The sequence below is a fragment of the Sturnus vulgaris genome, unplaced genomic scaffold (assembly GCF_052056855.1).
Source record: "Sturnus vulgaris isolate bStuVul1 unplaced genomic scaffold, bStuVul1.hap1 Scaffold_501, whole genome shotgun sequence".
NCBI lineage: Eukaryota > Metazoa > Chordata > Aves > Passeriformes > Sturnidae > Sturnus > Sturnus vulgaris.
Window position 1 is genome coordinate 1 of NW_028276500.1, and position 23,619 is coordinate 23,619.

Consider the following 23,619-nt stretch of genomic DNA (forward strand, 5'->3'; position numbering starts at 1 on the left):
ACGGGGGGGAAAAGTCCATGAAAAATGGGGAAAAATCAGTGGGAAATGGGGATAAATCTGGAAAAAATCCATGAAAAATGGGGGAAAATATCAGTGAGAAATGGGAAAAAATAGGGAAAAAAATCATTGATAAATCGGGGGAAAAATCAGTGTGAAAGGGGGGGAAAAATCGGGATCGGGGACGTGGACCGGGACTGGGATCGGGGACCGGGACGGGGAAATGGGACAGGGACCGGGATCGCGGACGGGGACCTGGGACAGGGACCGGAACCGGGATCGGGGACGGGGACTGGAGACAGGGACCGGGACCGGGATTGGGGACTGGGACCAGGACCGTGATCGGGTTCCGGGACGGGGAACTGGGACTGGGACCAGGATCGGGGACCGGAACCGGGGACTGGGACCGGGACCAGGACTGGGGACGGGGACTGGGGACAGTGACCGGGACTGCAATCGGCACCGCCCCCCGAACCGCTCCCGGAACCGCTCCCCGGGCTACCCCGGCACGGCGACCGGGAACGCCCCCGGCACCGCCCCGGCACCGCCCCCGGTGCCGCCCCCGGCACTGCCCCGGCACCGCCCCGGGTAGCGCCCCCGGCACCGCCCCCGGGGCGGGCCGCCGAACGCACGCGATGACGCGCGGGGGGCGGGACGGCGCGGGGCGGTGACGCGCTTCATGCCAGGAGCAGGGCCGGGTGCGACGAAGACGGGAGCGGGCCGACCCGATACCGCGCGGGGCCGCGGGCCCGGCGGAGCCCGGCCCGCTGGGTAGGGGCCGCCAATGGCACCGGGGCTTCTGCTTCGGCTTCTGTCCGTGTCGGCGGGGAGGCCCCAGCCAGCGGTGCCCCTCTCCCTCGGCGACACGGGCGTGGAACTCGGCATCGGGCGCTGCATCGCCGCGGACAGCAGGGGGCGCACGGGTACCGATACCGCCATGGGGCCCGGCGCTGCTCTCCTGCTCCGCCGCCAGGCGGCGCTGCGCTGCCGTCCTGCCGCGCCTCCGGGCACGCTCGGTTTCCTCGGGACCCCGGGCCCCGCCTGTCCCGCCGCTGCGGAGGCGGGGGATGCTTTATGGGACTGCCCGAGCTGGCAGTGCCGGGTCTGGGGCGTTGGGGCGCGCCTTGGGGGGCTGCGGGTGCGCTCGTTTCCTCTTCTGCATGGCCTTCTGTGTGAGCATCTCTCGTTGCGACTGCTCTTGGAGAGTCAAACCCCTCCTCCTAAGTGGTCTCAGGAGCCTGGCAGGGTGAGTTTTGTTTCACAGGGGAAAGGGCCACTGGTCGTGTCCAGAGACCTGTGCACCCAGCCAGGTTTCTGCCTGATAAAATTCCAAATGGATGAGGATTTCTCCCAGCCCCAAGCTGCCCCCACCTGTAACCCTGGCTGCCTTTGGGGTGCCCAAAGCCTCCTCTGTGCAGATCTCAGGAACCTGGGAGGGGTGAACAATGTTGCACAGGGAAAAACCCCACAGATTTTATCTCCGGGCCTGGGGCCAGGAGCAGGCATTTGCGTGCTATAATTCCAGAAGGAGCACGGTGTCTCCCAGACCCAAGCCGCATCCAGCTGTGACCCAGCTGCTCTTGGAGTGCCAAAAGCCTCCTCGTAGCTGATCTCAGGAACCCTGGAAGGGTGAGTTTGGTTTCACAGGGAAAAGGCCTCCGTTTGTGTCCAGAGATCAAATAAGGGACTCTGCTTTTCCTCTAGTTCTCCTTCCTGTTTTCACCTGGGCTAGAAGGATGGGCATGGCCTGTATTTCTCATATCAAAGTGATGTTACTAAATTTGTCCAGAAGTTCTGATTGTTATTTTTATTAGTAGTAGTAATTTTCTGATAGAAAACACTCTCATTTTGCCTTTCCCACGTTGTTTCCAGGTGCTGCCCAGGATGGACATCTGTGGTCTCAGACAGTGATTCCCGAGGAGCAAGGAAAGCCTTTTCCTCACCTGCACAGTTCAGGTGGATGGGACAGAATTGGTGTGGCCTGACAAGGCAGGAAAAGCTGTCTGTGTTCTGGAGTGCCTTGAAAGCTTTCTCCGTCAGGTTTGGAAGGGGTTTCTCTTTGGGATTTCTTGTGATGCAGCACCACGGGTATCCCTTTGTGCCAAGTCCAGTGCTAAAGGATTGAAGAACTGACAAGTGGGGTCTGGGATGAAAATGCCTCTAATAAAATTAAGCAAAGAATACAATAAGAGAAATGAGCATCCTTTTAATGTCTGAAATAGTTAGGAATAAAAATGCTGGAAAAGGGCACTCTGAATTGGTGTCACTTGTCATGGATAAAACCCCAGAGTGAGGAATCAGAGCAGAAGTTGAGAGCTGGAATCCTTCTGCAGTCGACTTAATTTTCTTTTCCTCCTCTCTTTCAGGACAGGAAGAATCACGACTCTCCTGGCATCTTTGCCAAGAGCTGTGGTGTTTGATCAGCCAAAGCCCAGAGGCTTCAGCACCAGAGGTCTGAGCCTGGAGGGCTCCTGGTGCTGCCCGTGCTGTGGGCTATGCCAGAGGATGCAGGGTTCCTCTTTGCCTCCCTGCTGGGATTAACTGCCATGGGAATGTGGGATCTGGGTGAAACTCCAGCTCTCCTGGTGTTCAGGGGAGCAAGGTCTGAGGGACTCCTCTCTGGGGATGTGCGGTGAAGGACTGAATAGTGTGGAAGGAGAGTATTTATAAACTGTATCACTGTTTCTCCCAAAATTGGGGTGGAGCGGTGATGGGGGTGGTTGGGTTTGGTCTGGGCCTGTTATTCTTTGTGCAATTTTTAAATTCTCTTGTATGATTTACTGTCCGGTATCTTTCTAACAAAAGCTGACATAAATTTAGATTAAGGATTAGAACTTGGGTCCATTCATTGCAAACATTTGACAAGGCTGGAGGACTGGGGTGGTGACTGCTCTCAGGAAAGGTTACTTATTAATACTGTGTCAGATTTCCCGCAGTGACTGTCAGGCCTGCATGGCTGTGAGTTCGTGCTCTTCTCACTGGGGAAATAAGTTCAGCAAAATTAGAAATGTTAGAAAAATCCAGCCAAAAATTCCACCTCTGTACCCCCTAAGTTTTCCCAGTTTTTCCCAGCTAGGAGCTGCACAGAAGTCAGGCAGGGGAAGTGACAACAGGGAACAGCTGAAAAATTCAAAGGCACAAAGAGGAAAGGGGAAAGGTTTCAGAAAACAATTCTATGGTCTAAGAATAATTTCTGATTCCCTACTGAGAAGAACACGAACTCACAGCCATTCAGGCCTGACAGTCCCCTGCAGTGAGAGCTCAGCACACATCCACAGAGGCAAGTCCAGCATCTTAAATGAAAAAATAAAAATAAAAACCAGAAGAAAAAGGTGATTTCTTTTGCTTCAGAGTTATTTCAAGTTCTTAAAGCCCAAGCAACATTTGCTCTTGATTTTGGTTGGGTGAATCATGAGCAGTGGGCACGGGTCATGCCATTCATTGAGCAGAAAACCCGGGGTCATTTAGAGGGGACACAAGAACTGTTTGTGTAGCGACCTCGGGCTGCAGAGGGGCAGGAGAAAGGCCAAGGGAGCTCCCTGGGGCCACCAGGGCCTGTGGGGAACAGAATGGACGCTTGGATGACCAGTGGAGGTGAGGAGTGGATCTGAGTTCATCTACAGGGAAATAAGGAGGGGATACTCTGGAGTGAAAAGCTGAGGTGATGAGTTCACCCACCTGGGCACGAGTTGTGTTTGCACAAAGTGGGAACAGAGGTGAAGGTCAATCCAAAGTCGATCCTGCTTGACCTCTGAATTCCAGGATAAGTTTTACAAGCTGCCAAATGAGGGAGTAAAAATACACAAAAATGAAACCGAGAGCATTCATGAGGTTCCTGGGAGTCCATTACACTGTTGTCATAGAATTCTTAATGAGTTTTGAGCTTTTAATGACAACAATTCAGTACTTTCTTTGGATTATTCACTGTGTAGGATTTGGGGTTTATCTGGATTTTAAAGGCGTCGTGGTGGCCCTGACACTGCTCAGGAGCTGGTAGGAAAAGCAGGGTCAGAGCTCCTGGCAGGCACAGGGTGTTTTTCCCAGAGTGGACTGTGGAGGAATTGTTTGGGCCTTGGATTGTCCCTCTGGGTGATGCCAGTTGCTGTGATTTGTGTAATTCCATACATTTAACTCCCAATACTTCCCAGCCCAGGAGCTTGAGCTGACAGGGCAGCACACAGATTGTTCTCTGTGCTGTGCCCCGATTTGGGGTTGGCTGTCAGCTTTGCTAGCTCCCGTGAATTATGCCCATAGCCCCGAATTCCCTGCTCAATTCCCACTGCCATAACCTCACAGCGCCTCATGGAGTGGGGATATACTGTGGCAGGAAGCTCAGCAGCATCGGCACAGGGACAGGTGTATATTCCAAAGAATTTGCTGTTTCAAACCCTCATCCCCCAGCCCCGCCGATGTCCCTGGGGGGCACTTGACAGAGTTACCTGGATTTCAGCTGATTTCACCCCCCCGAGCTCGGGCTCCAGGTGATCTTTTCAAGCAGGAGAAGGCAGGGGCCGGAGGCGCTCGTGGCCCGTGCCGAGGCAGTCCCTGGGGCCACGAGAGGACATCTCTCCCTGCAGAATTTCAGTTCTTTCCAGAGCCTCAGCAGTGACAGAGGACAAAGAGGAAGATGAGGAGGAGGAAGAAGGGGGAGAGGGTTTGAGAGGAGGGGAAGCCCAAATCCGTGCTGTGTGCGGAGCTCCGACAGCACGCTGCAGCCCGCAGCTCAGTGTGAGCACGGGGCAGAGGAGGCGATTTCTGGGCATTCAATCACCCTGAGGCGGGCCCGGCACCGCCCCTGCAGCACCGTCCCCAGCACAGCTCGGTGCCGCTCCGGGATCACCCGGCCCCGCCCCCGGTGCCGCCCGGGACCACTGGGGACCGCCCCTAAAGCACCGCCCCGGCCCCGCCCGGTCCCGTCCCCGGGACCTCCGTGCCCCGCCTCGCCAAGCCCCGGCTCCGCCCCGAGCCTGCCCGGGCTGCGCCGGGACCATCGCTGGCGGCCCCGCCCCTCTCCCCCGGGCCGAAGCGGGCTGAAGGAGATGTCCGCACGATTGGAAACGCCGCCGAAAATCGCACCCGTGGGATCGGTGTCGGCGTCGTGCGCAGGCATCCCACTAGAGCGAGCGGGCTCCTTGCTGTGCCCCCCTCCTTTTGCAGCCAGAGTTAGAAGGTCGGGGAGCGACACCCGAGCCGCCATCTTGGGAGAGGCAGGCGCGCAGTACCGCGCTCTGCCCACAGGGTGGCGCTTGGGAGACAGGCAAGGGATGGAATCAAGGAGTGTCCCAATCCTTGAGGAAATCCCCCGGAATGAACGCCCCAAAAAACCCCGACCAGAACTGAGAAACCTCCTGCCTCTGTATGAGTGCAAAGGGTGTGCAAGGAGTGTGCAAATAGTGTGCATTAGCAATCGATCGGCAGGCATTGGAAAGCGATCGCCGATCTAATCGATCGGCAGGCGCGATCAATCAATCGCCGATCTAATCGATCGGCAGGCATTAGCAATCGATCGCCGATCTAATCGATCGGCAGGCGCGATCAATCGATCGCCGATCTAATCGATCGGCAGGCGCGATCAATCGATCGCCGAGCTAATCGATCGGCAGGCATTAGCAATCGATCGCCGATCTAATCGATCGGCAGGCATTGGCAATCGATCGCCGATCTAATCGATCGGCAGGCATTGGCAATCGATCGCCGATCTAATCGATCGGCAGGCATTAGCAATCGAACGCCGATCTAATCGATCGGCAGGCGCGATCAATCGATCGCCGATCTAATCGATCGGCAGGCGCGATCAATCGATCGCCGATCTAATCGATCGGCAGGCATTAGCAATCGATCGCCGATCTAATCGATCGGCAGGCGCGATCAATCGATCGCCGATCTAATCGATCGGCAGGCATTAGCAATCGATCGCCGATCTAATCGATCGGCAGGCGCGATCAATCGATCGCCGATCTAATCGATCGGCAGGCATTAGCAATCGAACGCCGATATAATCGATCGGTAGTCGTGATCAATCGATCGCCGATCTAATCGATCGGCACGCATTAGCTATCGATCGCCGATCTGATTTTTCCCGCCATTTTTCATGGATTTTTTCCCCCATTTCTTACTGATTTTTCCCCAATTTTTCATGCATTTTTTCCCGCAATTTTCGTGGATTTTTTCCCATATTTTCCCCATTTCTCACTGATTTTTTTCCCCCATTTCTCACTGATTTTTTTCCCCAATTTATCAAAGATTTTTTTCCCCATTTCACCATGATGTTTCCCCCATTTCTCACTGATTTTTTCCCCCATTTCTCACTGATTTTTTCCCCCCATTTTTCCATGGATATTTCCCGATTTTCCCCCCCATTGCTCACTGATTTTTGCCCCCATTTCTCTCTGAATTTTCCCCCCATTTTCCATGCATTTTTCCCCCCATTAATCACTGATTTTTTTCCCCATTTATCACTGATATTTGCCCCCATTTCTCTCTGAATTTTTCCTTCCATTTTTCATGCATTTTTCCGCCCATTAATCACTGATTTTCTCCCCATTTATCACTGATTATTGCCCCCATTTTTCACTTATTTTTTCCCCACAGCATCGGCCACCACAGCACGAGCGACAACAGCTCGCTCTGTTCCCGCCATTGCCCATGGATTGTTTTCCATGGATTTTTTCCCCATTTCTCACTGATTTCCCCCCCCATTTCTCACTGAATATTCCCCCATTTTTCATCGACTTTTCCCCCATTTACCACTGATTTTTCCCCCATTTCTCGCTGATTTTGTCCCAAATTTTCCCCCATTTCTCATTGATTTTTTTCCCTGTTTCTCACTGATTTTTCCCCCATTTCTTAATGACTTTTCCCGCCATTCGTCACGGATTTTTTCCCCCATTTCTCACTGATTTTTTCCCCATTTCTCAATTATTTTTTCCCCCACTTTTCCCCGTTTCTCACTGATTTATTCCCCCATTTTTCATGGATTTTTTTTCCCCCATTTCTCACGGATTTTTTTCCCCATTTTTCAAAGATTCCCCCCCCGTTTTTCACTGATTTTTCTCCATTTCTCACTGATTTTCCCACCATTTTTCATGTGTTTTTTTTCCATTTCTCACTGATGTTTTACCCCATTCTTATTCCCATTCTCATAGCTCTATTTTATATTTATACATATTCTTATATTTGCATTATTTCTGTTATACACTAGATTTTTCATAGATATTTGCTACTTATATTTCATTATATTTTACATGTATACCAATCTATTTCTATTCTTTATATTTTATTTTTATATTAGCTATAAAAACCGTGCCTCTACCCAAATAAAAAGCATTTAAACATTCCTTTTAGACTATATTTAGGTATTTTTTATGGTTCTGTTTTTCATGCATTCTACACCCACCCCTCCCTCTCAATGTTCTGGCACCCAGCATGACCCCCCCCCCCCCCCCCATGCCCGACTCACCTGCTCCTCCAGCGCAGCCCGGCTCCCTTTCCCAGGGACCTTGGGGTGCCCCAAACCACGTCGGAGCCCCCAGTCTCCACACCCTCCCCCTCCGTAGGGAACGGGAATGGGATGGGGAGCACACAGGACAAGAAAGGAACACAAAAGACACACTGGACAGAGAGAAGAAAAGGGCTGGAAGCTGGATATGAGGATGAAAGTGGAGCAGCAACAAACCTCAGGACTCTTGACTAGAGAGTGTGGCTGCTGAACGTCTCAAAAAAAACCCCCAGCTCCAACACAACATGCTGTGCTCACGGCTCGGCCTGGGACTCATCAGTGAACATCTCTCTCTTGCCAGGGCCATAAAGCCCCCGAGAAAACACGAGGTGAGGTTGATGTGCTCCGGCTTTGCTCCTGCTCAGCCCTAACCCCAGCCCCTGCTGCCAGTGAGCACCCTGATCTCTGAACCTCTTCTCAGCTTGTTTGTACGCTTCCAAATTCCTTCCTCTTTCTTCAAGCTTCATCTGTTTCCTGGCATTGGGAGAATGACAAGTGTTTAGCACAGCGCAATGAATACAACAGTCTCATTTTCAGAAGACACAACTGAACGAGAACCGACAGCAGCACTGCTTCGAGACAATCTGGGCACACGTTTCCCTTCCAGCAATCTGAGTGTTCTTTTGTGTCACGCCTGAAATTCTGAAAATGGTTTTTTGAGAAAAATTATCCATAACTAGAAAACAATCAAACCAAATAAATAGAACCCCTAGGATATAATAACAGCCCATATACTACAACACTCCAATTCTAATATTAATAAGAAAACAGAAATTAGCTACACAGCATTACCTCAAACAAACACTACATACTGGCAAGAATCAAAGCCACCACAAAATAATTCAAAAACTACCCTATGCCTTATGCTACAGGCTAGAACGCCATCGGCAAACCTTATCAAGGTATTCTTTAAAAACAACGCCCCACCAAAAACAAAAACAACACAAAACGCCATTCAAGAACTCCCTTATCAACACCTGAATGAAAAAACATGGCATTAGATAAATAGACCATAGCCCTTATCATACACCATCTACAAACAAAATAAAGCTATACCATACATCCTCGAAAACCACCTTCAAAGCACGACATTAGAAAAAAAAACTTTCCAGAATTAAAAGCTGTATCTAACAAAAGCCGTCTGATAAAATTAACAACCAAGCCCCCACCATCAGAGCTGCCCCTACTAAACTCCCCATCGTACATATGAAAAATCAGTTTTAAAAACCTACTTCAATTCATTCTGCCTCAAATACAAAGCCATCCAGAAAGTTACCTTCACTCAAAAACAAAAGCGCACGTAGTAAATAACATTAAAAAATAAATCAGCACACTACACACCACAAGCATAAAATATTGAATTAAAACCAAAAATACCCCTATTCATTAAAGAGCCCAGCCGCAAGCTATATTTAACTATAACTTCGTGCAAACGTACACATATCATTAAAATAGATTTCTTTCAGAATACAACTGATGATCTAAAATAGTAAAATGTCCGAGAACGATATTATAATAGGATATCCTCGATCATCCTCCCGCAAATTCTCTCCACTGTATTGTCCGACACACACCAGAAAAAAAATCCAGTTTTTACTTTTTTCAGCTAACTTCTCATTTATTAGCTGAGAGGAATGTTGAATTTGTCTTTACAAATGAGCTGTGGATCAGCCTGTAGATAAGGCTAGCACTGAGAGATAAAAGAAACAATGGGATGGATTCCACTGATTGATGAATGGAAAGAGATAGTTGCCTTGACAAACAAACTGCAGGGCTGCTGATAAATGAAATTGGATATCGAAAGATGAAAGAAGCAACGGGGGGAAACTATGAATTCTATAAGAATTAAAAATTAAAAGGGAGGGTTATACATTAGAGGGGAATTTCAGGTATCAGGCGTTCCGGGAAGTCTGTGCCTCTCAAGTACCTCAGCCAATGGGAAAAGAGAGAGGGAAATGCGGCCGGGAAAATAGGATAAAAAGGAGGCTGCGTCCTCCAAAAATTTGAGAGATCCCAGGGGAATGTCCCATGGCCTCTCCCTTTATTCGAATAAAGCAAAAAGGACTCCTCTGTTTCCTTTTTGGACATAAACCGCTGGTGTTTGTGGATTAATTTTCCTGACATTTAGCAACATATTGTTAAAAAAAAAAAAAAAAAAAAAAAAAAAGTGATCCAGAAGAGGGCAACATTGACAGCCATTCCAAGACAGGATGAACAAATGCTTTCACATTGACAGAGGATGCTGCGATGTTCTGAGAACAGAAGATAGAATAAAATAAAGGAAGGTGATGTTACAAGACAGAAAAGGGTAAAATAAAAGGAGTACCTGAGACTGGGGGGCGGGGGGGAAGAAAATGAGGAAATATTAATTGCTACACACTAGGTACAAATGCTTTTTACAAGTAATTTATGAGAAGCAAGCTAAAAGCGTCTTACTGCTGCTAGTGATATCATGCTCCAAGCTCTGCTAATAATTCCTATTTCTAGCAATAGTTAAATTGAACTCACTACATTCCAACTATTTTTCTGCTTGTTTAGATGGCAGATCCGTTTGGAACACACCTTAGTATAGCAAATTCTATGCCCAGGTAGGGACCTCTCAGTTCTTCCATAAAACATTTTCTTCTGCATTATGGCAAGCCTTTGTTTTAGCTTGACAGCTTTCTTGAAACTTAAATTTACGCATGTATCCAAAGACATTTGCAATTCCAGAAATTGGTAGGCACATCATATGGAAAGTAAATAACATTCTCGAGAGGGAGTTGCTTTGTTACTGAGGGGATGAAAAGCAAGGCTAGAGCTAGTAGAACTACCCAAGAAATTGGACTTAACGCAGCTTTTACAAGGCTCAAAGTAGCCATACCGAGATGTTTGAGCTAAAAGCCCCAGTTACCAGACTTACAGGCCTAATAGTTATCACCACACCACATTCCCTGGTTGCAGTATTTTTAACAGCAGTGCAGAACGCTACTGAAAATTATTTTTAGGTTGAATTGTTCTCTCCCCTCACTGCCTGTGTAGCTGTTAGAGGCTTCCAGGAGGCTGGGGAAGCAGACTGCTGGTTTCACTTCCAGACAGGTCACTTCCATGGTCTGCTGGAGGGCACTTTGAAGCCCGTGTCCTTTTCTTGCTCTATTGTATCTGACAACTTTCCTCCCCCACGTCTGTTTTTTAGCGGGCAGCATTTTTGGAGGGCCAGTCAAAGACTTCAGGCTCCGAGAGAATTCATCTGCTTTGCTCTGTTTATGTGTGCAACAGATGGGAGCAGCAACTAAGTCAAGTAGTAACTTCTGAGCTGCCCAGTTATCAGTAAACCAAAATATTCTTTTGTGACTCTCGCCAGACGAACATATCATCCTATCCGAGTCACACACTGCCCCTCTGGCATTTTCCAGTCAGACAAAGAATTCCTGGCCCCTTCCTTGCATGAACCTCAGCTCTCCACCTTGTTCCAGAAAGAGTTCTAGATCCAAGGCCCAGTGAGCCAGCTACCCTTTGCTGCCCTGAGCAGTATGGAAACAGCCAAGCCCCAGCCCTGCAGCCCTGCCTAACTCGCCTTTGCCTCCCAAACCTGAACCTTTTCCTTGGCTGTGGCATCCTCACTCATGCAATCCTGAAGACAAAAATCTGATTTGGCAGGTGAGGCCGTTTCTAACGCAAAAGCTTCACCAAGGTTTCTCTTCCAACTTCAGCCTTAAACAGTCCTGTCCTCCTCAGACAGCCCCCACCTCCAGCCTTTAGCTGTAAATACTTACTGGTTTATAGCTAATGCTTGCCACCCCTCAAAATTAAGTCTTTTGATATGCATTTACATCCCTCCCTAACCATGTCCTCATCACCCTTCCCAAACTCAGCCTCATCTCCAGGCCTAGAACCTCTCCCTAGGTGAGGGACTGTCCTCGGGTAGGAGTGCTGACAGACCTGTGCATGAGCCCAGCTGCATAGCCCGTGCTAATCCCAGCCCAGCTCTAGCCTTTAAACCCACTGGGGCTTTGGTACTGGAGGCCCAGTTACAGTAACCCCTGTGGCCGTTCCGCTTCCAGGCCATCTGTCAGTTGTGATCCCCCACCCTACACCACTTTGGTGAGAAATGCATTCCTTTCTTACAATAAAGTTTTCATTTTATGTCTAAATTCAAGCATTCCGAGAAAACGTGTAGCAATTCTATCAAGACAGACATGACAGGCACCAACATTAGTCTTTCATTACACACTTTTCATGCCTTCTCTCCACAGATTTCTTTGAGGCAACTCTGACTCCTTTTCTCACAGGCAGCTCCACACAGCACCGACTGCTCCTCTCCTCTGTACGACTGGCTAAACCCCAGCCTGTCCCTTCCCCAGCCACCTGAGCCTGTCTGTCCCACACACAGCATCCTCTCACCTTGTCCATCCCTTGCACGGCCACGTGTCCCTTCCTCCTCGCAGCACAGCCAGCAGGCTCCAGCCCACACTGCAGCAGGCTCTGCACCTCCAGCTGGAGCTGTGCTTAGTGAAACTGGCAGCCAGCTGACCCACGCTTTTATAACAACCAGCCTCACTGGGCAGGCAAGGCTGTTTCCACTCCTTGCTAATCAGTACAGCTGTAACTCGTTGGCAACTAGTGCCTTCTGCACTATCCTTACAAACTATTCTCCTACAGAAATGGACCGGAATTCTGCGGGGATTTTCCGGGGATTCCGGGGGGATTTTCTCGGGAATTCCGGGGGGATTTTCTGGGGATTCCGGGAGGATTTTGTCGGGAATTCCGGGGGGATTTTCTCCGGGATTCCGGGGGGATTTTCCAGGGGTTTCAGCGAGGAATTTCCCGGGGAATTCCCGGTGGATTTTCCAGGGGATTCCGGGTGGATTTTCTCGGGGATTCCGGGGGGATTTTCCCGAGTATTCCGGGGGGAATTTTTCGGGGAGTCCGGAGGGATTTTCCCGGGGTATCCGGGGTGATTTTACGAGGAATTCCGGGGGGATTTTCCCGAGTGTTCCGGGGGGATTTCCTCGGGGATTACGGGATGATTTTCTCGGGCAATTCCGGGGGATGTTCTCGGGTATTCCGGGGCCATTATCTCGGTGATTCCGGGGAGATTTTCTCGGGGATTCCGAGATTATTTTCCCGGGGAATTCATGGGGATTTTCCCGGGGATTCCGGGGGGATATTCGCGGGGATTCCGGGGGATTTTCTCGGAGATTCCGGGGGGATTTTCATGGGGATTCCGGGGTATTTTCTCCTGGATTCCGGGGAATTTTCCGTGGATTCCTGGGGGATTTTGCCGAGTATTTCGGGAGAATTTTCTCGGGGATTCCGGGGTGATTTTCCCGGGAAATTCCGGGGGATTTTCTCGGGGATTCCCGGGGGATTTTCCCGAGTATTCCGGGGGATTTTTTCGGGGAGTCCGGAGGGATTTTCCCGGGGATTCCGGGGGGATTTTACGAGGAATTCCGGGGGGGTTTTCTCGGCGATACCGGGGGGATATTCTCGGGGATTCCGGGATGATTTTCCCGGGGAATTCCAGGGGATTATTCCGGCGATTCCGGGGGGATTTTCTCGGGGATTCCGGGGGGATTATCCCGGGGAATTCTAGGGGATTTTCCCGGGGATTCCGGGGGGATTTTCCCGGGGAATTCCGGGGGGATTTTCTCGGGGAGTCCGGGGAGATTTGCCCGGGGATTCCGAGGGATTTTCAGGGGAATCCGGGGGGATTTTCTCGGGGATTCAGGGGGGTTTTTCTCGGGGATTCAGGGGGGATTTTCCAGGGGATTCCGGGGGGATTTTCTCGCGTATTCCCGGGGCATTTTCCTGGAGATTCCAGGGGGATTTTATCGGGGATTCCGGGGGGATTATCCAGGGGATTCCGGGGGGTTTTTCCAGGGGATTCCGGGCATATTTTCCCGAGTATTACGGGCGAATTTTCTCGGGGATTCCGGGGAGATTTTCTTGGGGATTCCGGGGGGGCTTTCACAGGGATTTCTGGGGGATTTTCGCGTGGATTCCGGGGGGATTTTCTCGCGGATTCCGGGGGCTATTTTCCCGGGGATTCCGGGGGAAATTTCTCGGGGAGTCCGGGGGGATTTTCTAGGGGAATTCCGGGGGATTTTCTCGGGGATTCTGGGGGGATTTTCCCGGCGATTCCGGGTTGATTTTCCCGGGGACTCCGGGGGATTTTCTCGGGGATTTCTGGAGGATTTTCCCGGGGATTCCGGGCGGATTTTCTCGTGGATTCCGGGAGGATTTTCTCTTGGATTCCGGGAGGATTTTCCCGGGGAATTCCGAGGGATTTTCAGGGGAATCCGGGGGGATTTTCTCGGGGATTCCGGGGGGATTTTCTCGGGGATTCAGGGGGGATTTTCCACGGGATTCCGGGGGGATTTTCTCGGGGATTCCGGGGAGATTTTCTCACGTATTCCCGGGGCATTTTCCTGGAGATTCCAGGGGGATTTTATCGGGGATTCCGGGGGGATTATCCAGGGGATTCCGGGGGGATATTGCAGAGTATTCCGGGGGGATTTTCTGGGGGATTCCGGGGGGATTTTCCCGGCGAATTCCGGGGGGATTTTCTCGGGGATTCCTAGGGGATTTTCCAGGGGATTCCGGGGTGATTATCCCGGGGATTTTCCTGAGGGATTTTCCCGGGGATTCCGGGGGATTTTCTCGGGGATTCCGGGTTGATTTTCCCGGGGAATTCCGAGGGATTTTCTCGGGGATTCCCGGGGGATTTTCCCGAGTATTCCGGGGGATTTTTTCGGGGAGTCCGGAGGGATTTTCCCGGGGATTCCGGGGGGATTTTACGAGGAATTCCGGGGGGGTTTTCTCGGCGATACCGGGGGGATATTCTCGGGGATTCCGGGATGATTTTCCCGGGGAATTCCAGGGGATTATTCCGGCGATTCCGGGGGGATTTTCTCGGGGATTCCGGGGGGATTATCCCGGGGAATTCTAGGGGATTTTCTCGGGGATTCCGGGGGGATTTTCCCGGGGAATTCCGGGGGGATTTTCTCGGGGAGTCCGGGGAGATTTGCCCGGGGATTCCGAGGGATTTTCAGGGGAATCCGGGGGGATTTTCTCGGGGATTCAGGGGGGTTTTTCTCGGGGATTCAGGGGGGATTTTCCAGGGGATTCCGGGGGGATTTTCTCGCGTATTCCCGGGGCATTTTCCTGGAGATTCCAGGGGGATTTTATCGGGGATTCCGGGGGGATTATCCAGGGGATTCCGGGGGGTTTTCCAGGGGATTCCGGGCATATTTTCCCGAGTATTACGGGCGAATTTTCTCGGGGATTCCGGGGAGATTTTCTTGGGGATTCCGGGGGGGCTTTCACAGGGATTTCTGGGGGATTTTCGCGTGGATTCCGGGGGGATTTTCTCGCGGATTCCGGGGGCTATTTTCCCGGGGATTCCGGGGGAAATTTCTCGGGGAGTCCGGGGGGATTTTCTAGGGGAATTCCGGGGGATTTTCTCGGGGATTCTGGGGGGATTTTCCCGGCGATTCCGGGTTGATTTTCCCGGGGACTCCGGGGGATTTTCTCGGGGATTTCTGGAGGATTTTCCCGGGGATTCCGGGCGGATTTTCTCGTGGATTCCGGGAGGATTTTCTCTTGGATTCCGGGAGGATTTTCCCGGGGAATTCCGAGGGATTTTCAGGGGAATCCGGGGGGATTTTCTCGGGGATTCCGGGGGGATTTTCTCGGGGATTCAGGGGGGATTTTCCACGGGATTCCGGGGGGATTTTCTCGGGGATTCCGGGGAGATTTTCTCACGTATTCCCGGGGCATTTTCCTGGAGATTCCAGGGGGATTTTATCGGGGATTCCGGGGGGATTATCCAGGGGATTCCGGGGGGATATTGCAGAGTATTCCGGGGGGATTTTCTGGGGGATTCCGGGGGGATTTTCCCGGCGAATTCCGGGGGGATTTTCTCGGGGATTCCTAGGGGATTTTCCAGGGGATTCCGGGGTGATTATCCCGGGGATTTTCCTGAGGGATTTTCCCGGGGATTCCGGGGGATTTTCTCGGGGATTCCGGGTTGATTTTCCCGGGGAATTCCGAGGGATTTTCTCGGGGATTCCGGGGGAATCTTCCAGGGGATTCGGGGCGGATTTTCTCGGGGATTCCGGGGAGATTATCCCGGGGATTTCGGGGAGATTTTCTGGGGGATTCCTGGGGGATTTTCTCGGGGATAGCGGACGGATTATCACGGGGATTCCGGGATGAGTTTCTCGGGGAATTCAGGGGGATTTTCCAGGGGATTCCGGGGGGATTTTCCCGGGGAATTCCGGGGGATTTTCTCGGGGATTCCGGGGGGTTTTTCCCGGGGATTCCCGGGGATTTTCTCTCGGATTTTTTCCCCAATTTTTCAAGCATTTTTTCCCGCAATTTTCCTGGATTTTTCCCAAATTTTCCCCATTTCTCACTGATTATTTTCCCCATTTCTCAATGATTTTTGCCCCAATTTATCAAAGATTTTTTTTCCCCATTTCTCACTGATGTTTTTCCCCATTTTCCCCCCATTTCTCACTGATTTTTATCCCCCATTTTTCAATGATTTTTCCCCATTTCTCTCTGATTTTTGCCCCATTTCACCATGATGTTTTCCCCATTTCTCACTGATTTTTCCGTTGATTTTTCATGGATTTTTCCACCCATTTTTCGTGGATTTTTTCCCCATTTTTCCCCATTTCTCACTGATTTTTTCCCCCATTTATCACTCCTTTTTCCCCATTTTTCCCCATTTCTCACTGATTTTTTCCGCCATTTTTCATTGATTTTTTCCGCCATTTTTCATGGATGTTTCCCCCAATTTTCATGGATATTTCCTGATTTCCCCCCCCATTTCTCACTGATATTTGCCCCCATTTCTCTCTGAATTATTCCCCCCATTTTTCATGCATTTTCCCGCCCATTAATCACTGATTTTTTCCCCATTTCTCACCGACTTTTCCCCCCATTTCTCACTGATTTTTATCCCCCACTTCTGACTGATTTTTCCCAATTTTTCGTTGATCTTTTTCCCCATTCCTCACCGATTTTTCCCCCATTTCTCTCTGATTTTTCCATCATTTTTCATGGTTTTTCCCCCCCATTTCTCACTGATTTTACCCCCTTTCTCACTGATTTTATTAATGTTTGTATTTCTATTTCTATTTATGTTTATATTTATATTTATTATTATTGTTTTGCATGTTTATGTTTATGTTTATGTTTATGTTTATGTTTATGTTTATGTTTATGTTTATGTTTATATCTATGCAGGTTAACGTTTGTGCATGTTTATGTCTATGTTTATATTTATGCATATTTATTTTTATGCCGGCGAACGCGGGCAGGCGTTTTATGTAAACGCCTATCCGCCGGGGTCCTAGAGAGGCCGCCATCTTGAGCGTGTCGGGACTCTCAAAATGGCGCCTCGGGCGGCACCCCGGCTGACCTGCCAAAAATGGCGGCAGAAAGGGCGGGAAAAAATCAGGACCCCGGTGTGTAGGCATAAGATGCCTGATTAAATCGCCGACGCCGATCCGCTCGCCGACAATTTTCCCGGATGTTTCAGAGCGTGCCGACAACGGCCGCGCGGTCCCCGGTGCCGCGGGCGTGAGGGCGCCGGCGAGCGCGGGCAGGCGTTTTATGTAAACGCCTATCCGCCGGGGTCCTAGAGAGGCCGCCATCTTGAGTGTGTCCGCACTCTCAAAATGGCGGCTCGGGCGGCACCCCGGCTGACCTGCCAAAAATGGCGGCAGAAAGGGCGGGAAAAAATCAGGACCCCGGTGTGTAGGCATAAGATGCCTGATTAAATCGCCGACGCCGATCCGCTCGCCGACAATTTTCCCGGACGTGTCAGAGCGTGCCGACAACGGCCGCGCGGTCCGCGGTGCCGCGGGCGTGAGGGCGCCGGCGAGCGCGGACAGGCGTTTTATGTAAACGCCTATCCGCCGGGGTCCTAGAGCGGCCGCCTTCTTGAGTGTGTCCGCACTCTCAAAATGGCGGCTCGGGCGGTACCCCGGCTGACCTGCCAAAAATGGCGGCAGAAAGGGCGGGAAAAAATCAGGACCCCGGTGTGTAGGCATAAGATGCCTGATTACATCGCCGACGCCGATTCGCTCGCCGACAATTTTCCCGGATGTTTCAGACGTGCCGACAACGGCCGCGCGGTCCGCGGTGCCGCGGGCGTGAGGGCGCCGGCAAGCGCGGACAGGCGTTTTATGTAAACGCCTATCCGCCGGGGTCCTAGAGAGGCCGCCATCTTGAGTGTGTCCGCACTCTCAAATTGGCGGCTCGGGCGGCACTCCGGCTGACCTGCCAAAAATGGCGGCAGAAAGGGCGGGAAAAAATCAGGACCCCGGTGTGTAGGCATAAGATGCCTGATTAAATCGCCGACGCCGATTCGCTCGCCGACAATTTTCCCGGACGTGTCAGAGCGTGCCGACAACAGCCGCGCGGTCCGCGGTGCCGCGGGCGTGAGGGCGCCGGCGAGCGCGGACAGGCGTTTTATGTAAACGCCTATCCGCCGGGGTCCTAGAGCGGCCGCCATCTTGAGCGCTGCCGCAGGGCTGGGTCCCGGCCCGCGGGCCCTTCCGCCATCCTGAGAGGGGCACGGTGCAGTACCCGCCTGTGTCCACACGGCGGCAGCACTGCCGCCCAACTCAGCCCGGCACTGCCGCCCTGTCAGGGACAGACAGAGAAGGGAGAGAGTTCCAAGCACCAGAGTCCCCACCCGTCATAAAATCCTCTCAATGAACGCCCCAAAAAAACCCCGACCCAAACTAAAAATGCCCTGCCTCTGACCAAATGAAAAAAAAAACCTTTTATATATATAAATCATCTATTTTTTAATATTTAATTTCTAGTCATAATCTATACATATTTCATATATTCAATTTAATTGCTATTCTATTTATCATATATACAATATTATTTTATTATTCATTATATACATAGATTTATATTACTAATGTTATTTCTATTTTATCTATATCCATCTATATTTGGAGGTTCATAGTTTTTAATATTATTTCTTTAAAAGCTCTGCCTCTAACCAAATAGAAACAAAAAACTCGATTATTTTAAATTATATTTGAATATATTTTTCTATTTAGTTTTCATATTTATATCTGTAGATTTATATGTCTATATTGTGTATTCTATATTTATATACTATTTAATGTAGTTTTTACTAGTATATTAATATACTAGATGCTATTTACATTCTATTATAACATACTATTTAATAGAACATATTAAAATCGATAAATTATTTCTATTACATACTACATACATGTATTTTATATTTATATTTATTTCTATAGATTTATACTTACATATATATATGCATATATAGTTATAATAATTTTATGTCAGTATCTATTTTTGCATATTTGTATATTTTTGCCTATATTATTTTCAAAAAACCCTCCTCTAACCAAATAAAAACCAATAAAACATTCCTTTTAAAGTCTGAATATTTATATATTTCTATTTTCATAACATAATATAATGTAATGTAATATATTTATATATTGGTTTCTTATATTTGCTTCTATATTTTTATTCTTTATCTTTTCTATTTACAGTATCTATAAAAAAACCCTACCTCTATCCAAACACAAGCCAATAAAACATTCCTTTTAGACTATATTTAGCTATTTTTTATGGTTCTGTTTTTCATGCATTCTACACCCACCCCTCCCTCTCAATGTTCTGGCACCCACCATGACCCCCCGCCATGCCCGACTCACCTGCTCCTCCAGCGCAGCCCGGCTCCCTCTCCCAGGGACCTTGGGGTGCCCCAAACCACGTCAGAGCCCCCCTCAGCCTTTTTTCCTCACCCCAAAGAAGGCACAGAACGACTCCTTTAATGAAGTTGTTTTAACAATTGTAAGGCTAGAGCTTTTGGTATCCACTGCTTGCCATCCCTTGTAAACCAATTTTTTTCTTCTTTCTTCTGCAGCTTAATAAACCTCTTTTTTCCCCCATAGTTTTCCAAATGCATGTATTACCGCATATGCATATTTAGAATCAGTAAATATATTTAATGTCTTGTCCTGCTATAATTCACAGGCTCTCACAAGCGTGTGCAGCTCTGCTGTCTGAGCTGACCAGGTGGCTGGTAACCTCCCCCCTTCCTTTAATTGCTTTCCATTCACGATAGAGTATCCTGTAAATCATGAAGAATGGGGGGGAAAAATCAGTGAGAAATGGGGAAAAAAAACCCTGAAGAATGGGGGGAAAAAATCAGTGAGAAATGGGGAAAAGTGGGGAAAAAATCCGTTAGAAATGGGTGGGGAAATTCCATGAAAAATGGCGAAAGAAATCAGTGAGAAATGGGGAAAAATGGGTAAAAAATCAGTGCGAAATGGGGGGGGGGGGGGGGGGGGGGGGAATCAATGAGAAATCGGGGAAAAACATAAGTAAGAAACGGGGGGGAAAAGTCCATGAAAAATGGGGAAAAATCAGTGGGAAATGGGGATAAATCTGGAAAAAATCCATGAAAAATGGGGGAAAATATCAGTGAGAAATGGGAAAAAATAGGGAAAAAAATCATTGATAAATCGGGGGAAAAATCAGTGTGAAAGGGGGGGAAAAATCGGGATCGGGGACGTGGACCGGGACTGGGATCGGGGACCGGGACGGGGAAATGGGACAGGGACCGGGATCGCGGACGGGGACCTGGGACAGGGACCGGAACCGGGATCGGGGACGGGGACTGGAGACAGGGACCGGGACCGGGATTGGGGACTGGGACCAGGACCGTGATCGGGTTCCGGGACGGGGAACTGGGACTGGGACCAGGATCGGGGACCGGAACCGGGGACTGGGACCGGGACCAGGACTGGGGACGGGGACTGGGGACAGTGACCGGGACTGCAATCGGCACCGCCCCCCGAACCGCTCCCGGAACCGCTCCCCGGGCTACCCCGGCACGGCGACCGGGAACGCCCCCGGCACCGCCCCGGCACCGCCCCCGGTGCCGCCCCCGGCACTGCCCCGGCACCGCCCCGGGTAGCGCCCCCGGCACCGCCCCCGGGGCGGGCCGCCGAACGCACGCGATGACGCGCGGGGGGCGGGACGGCGCGGGGCGGTGACGCGCTTCATGCCAGGAGCAGGGCCGGGTGCGACGAAGACGGGAGCGGGCCGACCCGATACCGCGCGGGGCCGCGGGCCCGGCGGAGCCCGGCCCGCTGGGTAGGGGCCGCCAATGGCACCGGGGCTTCTGCTTCGGCTTCTGTCCGTGTCGGCGGGGAGGCCCCAGCCAGCGGTGCCCCTCTCCCTCGGCGACACGGGCGTGGAACTCGGCATCGGGCGCTGCATCGCCGCGGACAGCAGGGGGCGCACGGGTACCGATACCGCCATGGGGCCCGGCGCTGCTCTCCTGCTCCGCCGCCAGGCGGCGCTGCGCTGCCGTCCTGCCGCGCCTCCGGGCACGCTCGGTTTCCTCGGGACCCCGGGCCCCGCCTGTCCCGCCGCTGCGGAGGCGGGGGATGCTTTATGGGACTGCCCGAGCTGGCAGTGCCGGGTCTGGGGCGTTGGGGCGCGCCTTGGGGGGCTGCGGGTGCGCTCGTTTCCTCTTCTGCATGGCCTTCTGTGTGAGCATCTCTCGTTGCGACTGCTCTTGGAGAGTCAAACCCCTCCTCCTAAGTGGTCTCAGGAGCCTGGCAGGGTGAGTTTTGTTTCACAGGGGAAAGGGCCACTGGTCGTGTCCAGAGACCTGTGCACCCAGCCAGGTTTCTGCCTGATAAAATTCCAAATGGATGAGGATTTCTCCCAGCCCCAAGCTGCCCCCACCTGTAACCCTGGCTGCCTTTGGGGTGCCCAAAGCCTCCTCTGTGCAGATCTCAGGAACCTGGGAGGGGTGAACAATGTTGCACAGGGAAAAACCCCACAGATTTTATCTCCGGGCCTGGGGCCAGGAGCAGGCATTTGCGTGCTATAATTCCAGAAGGAGCACGGTGTCTCCCAGACCCAAGCCGCATCCAGCTGTGACCCAGCTGCTCTTGGAGTGCCAAAAGCCTCCTCGTAGCTGATCTCAGGAACCCTGGAAGGGTGAGTTTGGTTTCACAGGGAAAAGGCCTCCGTTTGTGTCCAGAGATCAAATAAGGGACTCTGCTTTTCCTCTAGTTCTCCTTCCTGTTTTCACCTGGGCTAGAAGGATGGGCATGGCCTGTATTTCTCATATCAAAGTGATGTTACTAAATTTGTCCAGAAGTTCTGATTGTTATTTTTATTAGTAGTAGTAATTTTCTGATAGAAAACACTCTCATTTTGCCTTTCCCACGTTGTTTCCAGGTGCTGCCCAGGATGGACATCTGTGGTCTCAGACAGTGATTCCCGAGGAGCAAGGAAAGCCTTTTCCTCACCTGCACAGTTCAGGTGGATGGGACAGAATTGGTGTGGCCTGACAAGGCAGGAAAAGCTGTCTGTGTTCTGGAGTGCCTTGAAAGCTTTCTCCGTCAGGTTTGGAAGGGGTTTCTCTTTGGGATTTCTTGTGATGCAGCACCACGGGTATCCCTTTGTGCCAAGTCCAGTGCTAAAGGATTGAAGAACTGACAAGTGGGGTCTGGGATGAAAATGCCTCTAATAAAATTAAGCAAAGAATACAATAAGAGAAATGAGCATCCTTTTAATGTCTGAAATAGTTAGGAATAAAAATGCTGGAAAAGGGCACTCTGAATTGGTGTCACTTGTCATGGATAAAACCCCAGAGTGAGGAATCAGAGCAGAAGTTGAGAGCTGGAATCCTTCTGCAGTCGACTTAATTTTCTTTTCCTCCTCTCTTTCAGGACAGGAAGAATCACGACTCTCCTGGCATCTTTGCCAAGAGCTGTGGTGTTTGATCAGCCAAAGCCCAGAGGCTTCAGCACCAGAGGTCTGAGCCTGGAGGGCTCCTGGTGCTGCCCGTGCTGTGGGCTATGCCAGAGGATGCAGGGTTCCTCTTTGCCTCCCTGCTGGGATTAACTGCCATGGGAATGTGGGATCTGGGTGAAACTCCAGCTCTCCTGGTGTTCAGGGGAGCAAGGTCTGAGGGACTCCTCTCTGGGGATGTGCGGTGAAGGACTGAATAGTGTGGAAGGAGAGTATTTATAAACTGTATCACTGTTTCTCCCAAAATTGGGGTGGAGCGGTGATGGGGGTGGTTGGGTTTGGTCTGGGCCTGTTATTCTTTGTGCAATTTTTAAATTCTCTTGTATGATTTACTGTCCGGTATCTTTCTAACAAAAGCTGACATAAATTTAGATTAAGGATTAGAACTTGGGTCCATTCATTGCAAACATTTGACAAGGCTGGAGGACTGGGGTGGTGACTGCTCTCAGGAAAGGTTACTTATTAATACTGTGTCAGATTTCCCGCAGTGACTGTCAGGCCTGCATGGCTGTGAGTTCGTGCTCTTCTCACTGGGGAAATAAGTTCAGCAAAATTAGAAATGTTAGAAAAATCCAGCCAAAAATTCCACCTCTGTACCCCCTAAGTTTTCCCAGTTTTTCCCAGCTAGGAGCTGCACAGAAGTCAGGCAGGGGAAGTGACAACAGGGAACAGCTGAAAAATTCAAAGGCACAAAGAGGAAAGGGGAAAGGTTTCAGAAAACAATTCTATGGTCTAAGAATAATTTCTGATTCCCTACTGAGAAGAACACGAACTCACAGCCATTCAGGCCTGACAGTCCCCTGCAGTGAGAGCTCAGCACACATCCACAGAGGCAAGTCCAGCATCTTAAATGAAAAAATAAAAATAAAAACCAGAAGAAAAAGGTGATTTCTTTTGCTTCAGAGTTATTTCAAGTTCTTAAAGCCCAAGCAACATTTGCTCTTGATTTTGGTTGGGTGAATCATGAGCAGTGGGCACGGGTCATGCCATTCATTGAGCAGAAAACCCGGGGTCATTTAGAGGGGACACAAGAACTGTTTGTGTAGCGACCTCGGGCTGCAGAGGGGCAGGAGAAAGGCCAAGGGAGCTCCCTGGGGCCACCAGGGCCTGTGGGGAACAGAATGGACGCTTGGATGACCAGTGGAGGTGAGGAGTGGATCTGAGTTCATCTACAGGGAAATAAGGAGGGGATACTCTGGAGTGAAAAGCTGAGGTGATGAGTTCACCCACCTGGGCACGAGTTGTGTTTGCACAAAGTGGGAACAGAGGTGAAGGTCAATCCAAAG

General features: G+C 50.7%; 2 long non-coding RNA genes across 2 annotated transcripts; both read left to right on the forward strand.

Moving 5' to 3' along the window:
* Positions 1 to 599: 599 nt before the first annotated feature.
* LOC148217667 (uncharacterized) lies at positions 600 to 3,333 on the forward strand. Its single transcript, XR_015800878.1, has 3 exons — positions 600 to 768; positions 1,870 to 2,037; positions 2,364 to 3,333. It is a non-coding gene; the product is annotated as an uncharacterized LOC148217667 (long non-coding RNA).
* Positions 3,334 to 20,487: 17,154 nt separating this feature from the next.
* Positions 20,488 to 23,221, forward strand: LOC148217668 (uncharacterized). The gene is made up of 3 exons (XR_015800877.1): positions 20,488 to 20,656; positions 21,758 to 21,925; positions 22,252 to 23,221. It is a non-coding gene; the product is annotated as an uncharacterized LOC148217668 (long non-coding RNA).
* Positions 23,222 to 23,619: the final 398 nt, after the last annotated feature.